General features: G+C 41.2%; 1 long non-coding RNA gene across 1 annotated transcript; it reads left to right on the top strand.

Annotated features, from left to right (window-relative positions):
* Positions 1-7,562: 7,562 nt before the first annotated feature.
* LOC148315587 (uncharacterized) lies at positions 7,563-10,578 on the top strand. The gene is made up of 4 exons (XR_015840784.1): positions 7,563-7,678; positions 8,337-8,456; positions 9,057-9,220; positions 10,451-10,578. It is a non-coding gene; the product is annotated as an uncharacterized LOC148315587 (long non-coding RNA).
* Positions 10,579-12,861: the final 2,283 nt, after the last annotated feature.

Here is a 12,861-nt window from a genome sequence, read left to right as displayed (position 1 = left end):
TAAACACAGAGCCACCCCGCCCCGTCTCTTACCGGTGTCCCTTGTCCGATCCGCGCGATGTAGCGAGCGCCCGGCCAGCTGGATGCTAGCATCGGGGACGTCTGCGTGCAGCCAGGATTCCGTGACGACGATCACACTGCTGTCTCGCACATAGCGGTTTCCCAGGATTTGTAATCCCAGGTCGTCGATTTTGTGGACCACGGATCTGGCGTTGGTGAGGTACAGACTCGGCAGTGGTTGCCTATGGGGCTGCCGTCGCAGCCGTTGCAAGACACCGGACCTGCAGCCCCGCTTCTGCTTCCTCTCTCTGCGTCGCCTGCGCCGCCTCCCGGTCCCGATGACAAGCCACGGTGAGCCGGGCAGCCTCGCCAGTTCGTCCGGAATTTTGCGATCATAGCATATTCAGTAAATATAAACCTGCTAAATTAAATAATTGACATTCTGTCCCATAAATGTTTAAAATGCCGGTAATTGCCATACAATCCTTCAAGGGTCGACGAGCGATGTTCGGGAGGAGGAGCAGTGGTGGTGGTGCGTTTCCCTCGGGCATGTGTCGGTAAATCCAGCGGAGTTCAGCGGCAGTGGATTGAAGTTGTCCTGACACAGGTTGATGACATGACAGGAACAGGCAGAAGTGCGAGAAGCAGACTGGCCTGCGGGTCCACATGGCAGACAGGTGCTAACTTTGATAGGTAAGCTAAACTTTAGCCACAGTAGACGCGTCAGCGACTATGCAATCGGTGGGTGGCATTCATGAGAATCGGGATCGCTCAACATACAGATAATAATAAATAAAATCACTGTAACTGGAGGGATTGTAAACTGCTAAAGCAGGTACAACAAGCGGATCCAAAAAATTTCTGAGAGTTACCGGTGAGCAGTGGCAGCCAAACGTGCCAGCGTCCACTCAACCGGGAGTTGATTCAATATTCACAATATTTTATTATTTTGTCGTACAGTTGTTTAAAAATGGCTCGCTATCGCCCCCTAGAAAAAAAAAAACAACAAAAAAAAACAGCCCCATATCTCTGTTTCACCAAACTGAAAATTTGATGAAGTGTGTACAAAGCCAAGACCTAATAAAAAGTCTCATGGAGCCGTATGCTAAATTGAACAGGAAGTCGGCCATTCTAAATTTATCAGAATCCGAAATCCTTTTATTGTCATTGTACAGTGTGCAACAAGATTAGGGAGCTCCCCTCTCCAGTGCAATACAACAATAATTTAATCAAATATATAAATTAGATAAATAAGAGAATAAATATTGTGATGGAAAATAGTATGAAATTGGAGAAATACAACACAATACGTCGCTGTTCAGCAAGGTAAGGGTGGTCGTGTGTGTGTGCATGTGTGTGAGAGTTCAGAATGGTGATGGCTCTCGGAAAGAAAATGTTTTTCAGTCTATTAGTCTTTGATTTGATGCACCTGTAGTGCCTGCCAACAAATTTACTTCAAACATTGACGAGGCTTTGAAAACAAAAGCTGCTCTAACTTTAACTACAAGCAAATTCCTCTTGAAGATTCCTCACGTTATTTCTCGGAAATATTTCACATTTCCAACGTGCCAGTACCCCAACGTTGTCCGGGTGGCGAGGGCCCTTTATAGCTGCTCGCAGCTCTAGTTTTTAATTAATTTTTTTAAATCAATGGTGATGACAGTGAAATATGTCTTGTCTGGTATCATGATAGCTGGAGGATATTTTGTCATGATATTTTAGTCAGGCCTGATAACAGTGATGTATGCTGATTTAAGGCTACTTTTATTTTGAAATGCCGTATCACATTTTGGTGGGACCGCATTTGATGGACAACTGGGGTTGTCTAGTGTCCCCCAAAATGGGTCTGATATCACGATAGCTCGAGGGTATTTTGAAATGATTATTTTAAAATCAGTGTTGATGACAATGAAATGTGCATATTTCAGGTGGGTTTTTTTTTTATTGTGAAATTACACATCAGATTTTGATGGGACCATTTTTGATGAACAGCTGGGGTCGTCTAGTGTCCAACAAAACTAGTCTGGTATTACGACAGCTCCAGCTCTTTTATTTTAAAATGCCTCCTTACATTTTGATGGGACTACTTTTGGTGGAAAGCTGTGTTGTCTTGTGTCCTCCAAACCTGGTTTGGTATTACCATAGCTAGAGGATATTTTTTAATGAAATTTTAAAGTCAGGCATGATGACAGTGAAATGTGCAGATTTCAGGCAACTTTTAGTTTGAAATTACAAATTAGATTTCGATGGGACCACTTTTTATGGACAGCTGGGGTAGTCTCGTGTCCCACAAAACTGGTCTGGTATCACGATAGCTCGAGCTATTTTTTTTTTAACTCAGTGGTGATGACCGTGAAATAAGCGAATTTCAGGCTACTTTTATTTTGAAGTGCCACATCACATTTTGATGTGACCACTTTTGGTGGACAGCTGGTGTGGTCTAGTATCCCCAATCCTGGTTTGGTATCACGATAGTTTGAGGATATTTTTTAAAGATTTTTCTTTTAAATCAGTGTTGATCACAGTGCATATTTCAGGTGATTTTTTTATTTTTAAATGCCACATCAAATTTTGAAGTGACCACTTTTTGTGGACAACTGGGGTGGTCTGGTGTCCCGCAGAACTTGTCTGGTATCACGATAGCTTGAGGATTTTGTAATGATTTTAATTTTTTTAATCATTGGTGACGACAGACAAATAAGCAAATTTTCACGCTTTTATTTTTAAATATCCCATCAGATTTTGATGGGACCACATTTGTTTTTACGGTTCCGTCACCACGCGAGTGGCTACCTGCTAAAGCAGCACGGCTCACTATTTGAGCCTTTTTCGCGTGTTTTTTCCTTTACCCAGTTTTATTTATTTTACCTCATCGCAGCAATGGACATCCAAATTGCGGTGGTTTTATTGCTGCTGGGGGCTGTTTTTTGCGTGATCGTGTCCGGAGATGTCACTGGGAGCTACGGATCAATCGTTTACACAAGAGATCAGCTGTTAGCACTTCGTGCTAACCCCGTGCCGACTCCCGGAGCGAGACCCGATATCCCCCACGAGTTGAGGAGGAAGAGACGGGGGATGTCGCGCGGGGGCGAAACGCCAGGCAAAGAGGAGGCGTGACCACCCCGTCCTCCTGTCCGTTTTTATGGGAAATGTTAGATACCTTCCCAAGAAAATGGACGCGGCACGAGAGGAACTTCCAATGAGCTAGCTTGCTGATGTTCACGGATTCATGGCTAACAGACCTAACGCCGGACACCGTCGTGGAATTTGACGGCTTCCAAATACTACTTGCGGACAGGACACTGGAAAGCGGTAAGAGGAAAGAGGAGGGCTGGCTGTGTTTGTTAATGATAGATAGTGTAACCCTAGGCACATCACAGCTAAGGAGCAACTTTCCAGTCGGGACAATGAGCTGCTAGCTGTTAGCATGCGTCCATACTTGACAAGCATCGCGAGTTAACAAGGACGTGCACGTAACAGGTGCATGAGTAAACTGCTTAAAACTTTGATCGTCATTCAGCTGACCTACAAATTGAGACGCTACAGTCAGTTTGACGTTTTTGTTTGCTTGATTGTGGATTGACATGGAGGAACAAGACAGTGGAAAGCGGACATTAAAAATGACGGAGAAAAGCTGTAGAAGATCACAAGCCTAAACGGATGCAGGCACGCAGGTGCAAATTTGCTCAATTGACCTCCATGCAACGTCAAATTGAACAATTGATGGAGGATGATGCAAATGTTGACGCTGTAAAAAACTGAGCTTTGTGTTTGCTTTAGCGGCATGGAGCAAGAATTTGTGGACCTCAATTCCGGTGTGCAAAATTTAAAGACTGAAGAGGATTTTGTCGATGACCAAAATAACTGGTTTGATCCAAAAAATGTAATTAATGGAAATGTGAGCAATGGAAGAAGGACGTTTTGAAACGTGCAGAGGAAGGATGCAATAAACAAATATCACCTGATGATAGTAGATCTGCATCAACTAACTACACCCATAGAAGTAGAAGTAAAGAATCTAACAGACAGAAGCTCACTTCTGTCAACGTCTTCAATTAAATTAAAGGCTCAAATGGAACGAGCATGTTTAAAGGCAAAGGCTGCTGATTTACAACAAAGGTTGGCACTTGAGCAAGAAGAAGCTGCAATTAAGGCAAAGAAGGAAATGCATGCAATGCAAACGGCACTCCCTGAGTCTGATGCTAAATTGGATGTCTTGAGAAGATATGAAAATACCCAGGAGGATGGTATCCACATTCCTGATGAGTGTGTTACAATTTAAACAAGGAAAAACATTCAATTACCATCACAGCCTATCAGAGCAACAAGCAGTGTTGACCTGAAATGCTCCCACTTCGACTATTCCAATGGCTAGATTTCCACATCAGACAGAAAGTAGAGAACAACAGGGACATGTGCTTGATGGCCTTTGCCAAGCAATCTCACAGCAAGCCAGTGTCGCAGAATACTTAGCAAAGAGTCAAAAAGCATCGCTACTTCCCGAACTTTCCATTCCTACGTTTAAAGGCGACCCTCTGCATTATAAAACCTGTATAGGTGCCATTGAACATGGGATTGAAGGCCGTACAAGTGATAACCGTGATCATCTTCAATTTTAGTTGCAGTATACTAGTGAACAACCACATGAGTTGGTGAAGAGCTGCATCCATATGGAACCTCTGACAGGATATACCAAAGCAAAACAAATCTTGAAGGAGTTTTATGGTGATGACTTCATGATAGCAGAAGCATATTTAAAGGAAGCCATGGATTGGCCAACAATCAAGTCTGAAGATGGTGTTGCACTTCAGTCTTTCACATTATTCCTTATGGGCTGTTTGAACATAATGGCAGATGGTAATTATATGGAGGACTTGGACAACATGGCTAATATAAAGGCATTGGCAAACAAACTTCCATACAGACTTATAGAATCTTGGAGAAAATTTGCCTGCAATCTCCAAGAAAGAACAAATAGAAGAGTGAAGTTTAAGGATTTTGTTGACTTTGTTGACAAGCACGAAAGATTCTATAAAACAGAAAACAAAATCACAACACACAGAAACACCAAAATCAAAGAAAGTCTTCACAACAGTCATTGTGCCCGCCAAGATGGAAAACAACAAAACCACCACGCCAAAGGCAGAACCTGTTTCAGTGGATGCTATTGCCAAACCATGTGCTAATTGTAATGGAGAGCAACAGTCTCACAATTTGTAAGGAATTTAGGAGAAAGCATCACAAGGATAAGATTGACTTCTTGAGGAGCAAGGGTCTGTGTTTTGCATGTTTGATGCACGGTCGCATTAGCAGTTGCTGGAAACAAAAGCTTCAATGTCAAGAATGCTCTAGACTGCATCCTACAGCACTACACATTGTCCATAAACTTCTGCAAAGAAACAGCCTAAGACGATTGTGAATAGCAGTACCTATTAAGCGCCCTCGTACAAACAACAGAAACCTGGGGTGTCACTGGGGCCTGTAAATAGGACTGCATCCTTTCAATAATTCCGGGATGGGTCAAGGCACAAAAAGGAACCAAGACAGTGACGACTTACTGTCCGGTTTAAAAATGCCCTGACGCCTTTTTTAGACTGAAATAACTTACTAAAGTTTTCGTTTTGTGCCATTCAGAATGGGAGAGGGAGCCAGGAGGCGAAACAGCCGTCTTGCCAGTTCAATCCCGCACACCCTCTGACTCTCACCCTCCGTTCTGCCTTTTTATTGAAACTAACTCATCAATAACTAATCACCAGAAGACAGAAAAGCATCAACAACTAATCACCAAGAGACAGAAAACATCAATAACTCACGGTATAAAGGTCAGTTTAACTAAAGCATCAATAACTAATCACCAGGGACTCCAGCAGGCAGAAAATCATAACCCAAGGTCAGTTTAACTAAACACATCTTCAGGATGGGGTGTCTGTGTGTGTGTGTGTTAAAATAACAAGTAAGTGTCTCTGTGTGTGTTAAACATTAATGAGTGTATAAAAACATGATTATGAATACACAAACTGATTACCTATCCTCAGCCCATCTTACATTTCCCCCCTGTTGTGGATTTAAAAATCATGTCCTTACGGCTTTAAGACAGATCATCATAATGAAATCATACAACAGTGTGATCATCAGTGGAGGAGCGAAAACCTCACATTAGGGAAAAATTCCCCTCCTCCCTTCCGGCGTAGAATGAGATCCTCATAATTTGATGACCATCAGGGAATAAAACTTGTCCCTGGGGTGACTTGGTGGAGGCCCTTGCCTCGTTGTAGGAGAGGACAGCCGTCCTTACCTCCCGGATCTTCGTGTATGGTGTGTGTGTGTGTGCACGTGTGTGGACAGGGGCAAGAAGTCCATGTGTTTTTACGTTTTAGTGTCCAGTTTGAGTTCGTCATTCTCAACATTAATCAGGTTGTAACGGTACATTTGGGCAACAAACCTACGATTAACCATCATCTTTGTCATAAAAATAATGCAACATGAACAGACTAAACATAACAAAATGAAAACTATAATTATCCCTATATATTGTTTTTTTAAATTCTTCATAGTGGTCATAACATCAATAATTGTTTCATTTTTATTAAAAATTTAAATGCAGTAATGTACTCCAATCAAGGCTGATATTCCTTTGTTATGTACGTCATTAATTTCCAAACAATATCTAATCTTTTTGTTCTGTGGCTTCAACATATTTATCATCTCATCAATATTAGCACCACAGAGTACTGAGTTTCGAGATCCTCACAATAGTCGTTCTCAAAATGATATTTTTTTTTATCAATTTAGCTTTGTTAAGGTAAGATATTTTATTGACAATCTAACATTAATATGCAAAGAACATGTACATTAGTACGAAATGTAAAAAAAAATTGTGGTGGGGGGGGTGCGAATTGTTTTCTTCTTGGTAGGGGGGGCATGACAGGAAATAATTGAGAACCACTGGTCTAGTCACACACCAGCTCGGGTTCATTCCCTACCAGAGAAATGACATTCCATGTCCCCAGAGCTAGGCGCTTTATGTTGCCGGGGATTGGACTGCCTTTGACTGCCTCCTAGCTCAAAGGAAACCCAAATTCTTTGGTCCCGCCCACTGGTAGTGAGCCGAAGCCCTTGTATTCAATAATAAATAAATACATAAAATAAAAAAATTAATAAATTTAAAAAACGGACCGATCCACTGCTTGGGTTAGTTTGACCCACCTTGAGATCCGTTCCCACTCAGTGACAGTGTCTACAAGCCACTGCCACCAGGCCAGTGAACCGACGTCCAGGCAGTGACAAAAAACGTGATCAAATTACATTGCTCATCATAAGGTGTTTGTGAGACGCTCTTTGTATGTTTCCTCAATTAAGACCTGTTTTCCATTGGTGTATTTGAAAAAAGTGGTGAACCTGTTAAATTCACTACAAAACGTTAAGAAGATGAAAGTAATGTTTGAAGGAATATTATTTTTCTATCGACATGCCGGCGGGCGGGCACAGATAGAGAGTGATAAAGCAGCACCACCCGCGCGGGGCGTGCTGACGAAAAGGCAAGCGCTCCTCCTCTCATCGCGTCCTTATTAAGACAGAAAAAAGACGCTGTTGAATTTGACCTATTCGCAGTTCGAGCAGGTGCTTAACGCTGGAGAATATCCCCACTTCGAAGTTCGAACTGCTGTTGAAACGGAGAGGTAAGTGTTTTTCGTTTGTTTTTATTCAAAACATGCCTCGAGTGCATTTGTTCATGGTTAGAGATAGTTGTGTGGAAAACACTATACAAAGTAGCACCATGGATGTGGGCCTACAACACTGGCCTAGCAAACATGTGCTCCTACATCGACATAATTGACGAGCTCCAGTTAAGCATTGAATAATTATAAAACGTCATGGTGCTTTTACTCATTTAAAGAACTAAACCGACGCGTATTTTCATCCGGTGGTCAGGTTTGCATTGAATGTGAGCACGAGGGACGCTAGCTTGTTGCGTTAGCTTTGCGGAGCTAACAGCTTGCACTTTTGTTATAGAACAACAGAATGCAAGTACCATGATGATTTCTGTCATTAATTTTTGTGTAAGACACGATGTTCACTGGTTAATTACATGATTCTTAAAGCAAAGGTTACTGTGAATGCAATTTTGGTAAGATTTTTGTAGTCACACTGCATAAATCTGTCTGTCTGTTGTTGAAACTTCAATATAAACTATTATGGTTGGAATCGTTAATTGGGATGGAGGGATTGATATTTTTTTAATTTATAATTTATTTTTCTTACACTGATATTGTTAAAACTCCATTTAGCCTATAGTATTAATAATTCTCAACACAAAACTGTCTTTTTTCTTTATAGAATAAACAATGCCTTCCCTGAGATGCAGGAAGTCCCCAAAGCAGGATACTATTGAACATGCAGTCAAGGGTCTGGACAAGACTGCAGAGTTAGAAGCGAAGTATATAAACTCATTTAAAGGTATGATGTTAACGCTTTTGCTAAGATATATTATTGTTTTCTGATAACCAAGCTGACATCGTTTTTTAAGTGGTTATTTTACATTAAGAGTGTCTTGACCTTTTCTTTTGTCAGTTTCAAGTTATTTCAGTGAGCGTGAAACCTGATGGTAGGAGTTCTATCTAAATTAAGGCTGTACTTGATGACGCCCTCCGGCATTTTTATACCACAATAGACCGGTGAACAAGTCCGATATTGATAGTCTAGTGTAAAGCACGTTATACGTCACAGAGATCACGTGACGCGATCCAATATGACTGTGTATACAGTGTATGTCATTGTTATGAAACTAAATAATCTTAAAGTTTTTTTTTTACGTAACCAGGTGCCATTGACATTTGTACTTTCAGTCCTAATACATACTGGCTAATGCAATGCTGGAAAATGAATTTTGGCTGGTCTGTTCCTTTAAAATCATAAAGAAGGGCTCTGCTCTATCCCTCACAAGAAGCAATGTTTCAAACCACCCTACATTAGTATAGTGGCCCAAATGAATATGATGACTCCTTATTTGTGTGCTTAAAAATATGACGAAGCTATCTTGATTTCCCTGTTAACTAGGTCGAGGAGTATTTACCAAGGCCCCTTTCAGGAAAGACGACTTTATTCTTTATTATGGAGTACAGAGGAAAATTGATAGATTCTGATAAATCTCAACGCAGGAAGATGGATGGAAGAGGCACTGTCTTTTTGTTTGACTTCCGCCGGCAAGAAAAAACTTGGAGGTGAGGCAAAGATTGAGATGTTATCTTATTTTTGTTTTTATTTAAAAAAATAAACACATACTCATCCCATAAGTGTTAGGGGAAAAATCATTCTCTAAGCAAAAATGTATACCGTATTTTCGCACCCAAAAGACGCGCCGTGTCAAAGGGCGCAACACCTGTTGAGGCCGCTATTTCTGTCTTTGTAACATATACTGGACGCACCGCCTGACAAGACGATAGCACAGCTGCTGTTAGCATAGCATGAACTTGGCAGAGCTGCCCACACTGACACAGCCGATAGCAGCCTACTATGCCCCAATAACATGAGCAATCACCCCATTGTTGCAGCAGACGCCAAGTCTCTATTGACAATAGCTGACAATGGCTCAGGCCAATATTAGGTGCATTGGCAATAGCCTACAAAGCAACGTCAGGGGAGGGACTTGGCTGCTCACCACACACAAAAAATAAAAAACTCATCATACAAGCAAACAATGAAACATAGAAATAAGATTAACACAAACATGTATCTCTCATGCCATCAATATACCCAAAAAAAATGAAAATAATACAAAAGCCACTCAGCCTTAGCTAATTCAAGCAATGCATTCTGGGAGCAGAGACCCACAATCCCATAGCTGTTTAGAGAGATTTGCATGGCTGTTTAAAGAGATGTGCTGTTATGCTTTGGACTTTTTGTCTGTTGTCTAAACCTGGGACGTTTCTTGCTTGCAATTACATAAATGATAAGACAGACTAAAACATTGTGGACAGCTGCCCTTTGTCCAGCTTTTTCCAACACCATCACCCAAACATTATAGTCAGATGGTGTATTTGTCACGGTCGATTGTAAGCATGGACAACTCACTCTTTGCCCAGCAGGGTGTGCTAACATGCACTTCCAACAGCTCGTTGATGACAAGGGCTGATGGACGTGAGTGGTACTTTGTCCATTTAATGGACGCATCGACTGACAGGGCGCTTTGTTTGCTTATGACTGCGAAAATACGGTGATTACTTTTATTCATGCGTTGAATCTGTACAAATGAAAATATAGACCATGAAGTCTCAAAGACAAGCTGTTAATAGGGTCTGATTCCAATAGAAATTTCTTGTATGATTTTATTTAGAAGATTTAAAAATTGTGGATTTCCTATTTTTATGTTTTGTGTACACAAGATTGTCTCAAAGATTAATTTCTGACATTGATTGAATAATTGTTTTTTTTTTTTTTAAATCTATTTTAAGTGTTGATGCCGCTCAAGAAGATGGCAGTCTGGGAAGACTGGTTAATGATGACCACATGCACCCCAACTGTAAAATGAAGAAGAAGACAACAGAGGACAGACCACACCTCTGTCTGTTTGCGCTCCGAGACATTGATGTTGGCGAAGAAATAACTTAAGACTATGGACCAGCTGGCCTTGGAGAACACAGGTTTGTAAGATGCATCTTTAAGTACAATAACAGAGCCCACTTGTGGTGTTCTGGTGATGTAGTTTCCAATTAGTTTGGCAATCTAATAAATGTATGTTGAGGTTTCTATGGAAGTTGAACATGCTGACTGACTGGGGGAGTTCTCCATTGTCCACTATCTGTAATTCAAATTTGTGGGTCTGAGTCAAAGTTTGGCTCTTCAGGAACAACGAACTGGTCAGGGAGTGACAGTATTACAAAGTTCTGCGTTACTCTTTTCTGGGCGGTGGCCCTGTTAGGCCATCATATGCCATATTGCAAATATCCCCATTGTGGGACTAATTAAGGACATCTTTATGTTGTGGTTTCCCTACCAGAACCAGCACCAACCCTGTATATTCATGATATAAAACACTGTTTCAATTTGATATTTAGCCTTTCTATACTGTAAAAATAGAAGACCCCAGGCTTTCCTGCGCTCCCTTGCCCAATTGGTGGTGTTCAGGAGACAACCTGGGACTGAAATATCAGTCACAACCAGTGTTGTTTTCGTCACTGATGACTATGACGAAAATACTTCGTTAACGCCCCTTTTTTAATGACGATGACAAGCTAAACGAGGTTCTTTTATGACGAAAACATGACGTGATGTACATGAATTTTTTTCGTTGACGAGACAAAATTGTTAGCATGTGGTTCATAAATTATTTTATGTTGCTTTTAGTGAAATAAAGCCACAACAGTTGCCCAACAAAATGTTTTGCTTCTCTGCTTATTTTGGAGCAGTGAGCATTGATTCCACTGTTGCCACTTTTTTCTGTTTGTAATGAAGAATCCTTTGTAGTCCATCCAAAAGTCTTTGTTATTGGGTGGAAACCTTGAATACCTTGTTTTAACTCAAATGGACTTAAACCCATCCATCCATCCATCCGTTATCTGTACCGCTTCTCCTCACTAGGGTCGCGGGGGGTGTTGGAGCCGATCCCAGCTGTCTTCGGCAGTAGGCGAGGTACACCCTTGAATTGGTGTCCAGCCAATCGCAGGGCATACATAGACGAACAACCATCCACGCTCACACTCATGCCTAGGGGCAATTAGAGTGTCCAAGCAACTTGCCATGCATGTTTTAAGAATATGGGAGGAAACCGAATTACCCAGAGGAAACCCACGCAGGAAGGCCGGAGCCAGAATCGTACCTACGACCTCAATATTGTGAGGCCATCCTGCTAACCAGTTGGGCCACCGTGCCGCTTGGACTAAAACCTTTGTGAATAAATTGACGAAAACTAGGGTAAAACTTTTTTTGCGTTTCCGTCGATTAAAACTGGACTAAAACCCTTTTTTTAGTTTTCGTTGACTAAAACTGGACTAAAACTATAACGAATTGGGATGACTAAATGTGATGTAAACAAATCAGCACTTTGTCCAAATGACTTGGACAAAATCTAAAATGCCTGCCAAAAACAACACTGGTCACAACACGTGTCTACAGAAGATTAATTGGCATGGGCGAAATTAATTAGTTTTATTTCATTCATGAGCTTATGTTTTGTTTTGGGTGGCTAAGGCTTAAAATGTGTAAAAATCTAATCCAACCTCAAATATAATTAATTCAATAAATTTATGATGCTACTAAAACATCGAAGCAGCCTCCTCCAGGCTTTACAGACTCAGAAATGGAGGTATGCGTATCGTGTACTCATCCTGTCGTGTCTCGAGATGTTAAAATTGCAGTTAGATAGACGTGTGCTGATTAGACAAGACTTCTAATATATCTGGTGTCACAGGATATTTGTCAGTGAATGTGTATGTCTGGTTTGAGGCTCACTCAGCTTTTTCAGAGTTTTGTGACGTTTTGGCAAAAGGCGTGGCTATTACGGTGCTGAAAAGTCCGATTGTACTTTGTGGCAACAAAAGCTCCGGCAACATGACTCAGATGATCCTATCTTCTCGAAGTTGTACACATTTGAGGATACTTCAGCCCTGAAGACATCTACCAACTTATTTTTCATCGTAGTAGTAGCGCCACCAACTGGTAAAAGCTAATACAAGTTATTTTCTTGGATGTTTTTCTCCGTGCAACTCAACAAGGTCACCCTCATATATGCTCGGAGGACTGTTTCGGCCATGAGGATGTCACAATACGAAATTCATCCTTTTTCGTGAAAAGTTGTGGGAGTGGCATTGCACTGTTTGGCAATAAAACAACGCTGATTATGAGGTTCTAAATATGAACGACAACT

This window comes from Idiotropiscis lumnitzeri, unplaced genomic scaffold (assembly GCF_059441095.1).
Source record: "Idiotropiscis lumnitzeri isolate Australia: NSW breed Sydney's pygmy pipehorse unplaced genomic scaffold, RoL_Ilum_1.0 HiC_scaffold_88, whole genome shotgun sequence".
Classification (NCBI taxonomy): Eukaryota; Metazoa; Chordata; class Actinopteri; order Syngnathiformes; family Syngnathidae; genus Idiotropiscis; species Idiotropiscis lumnitzeri.
The sequence above is the reverse complement of the archived record's forward strand: the minus strand, read 5'-3'. Positions and strand labels throughout refer to the sequence as shown.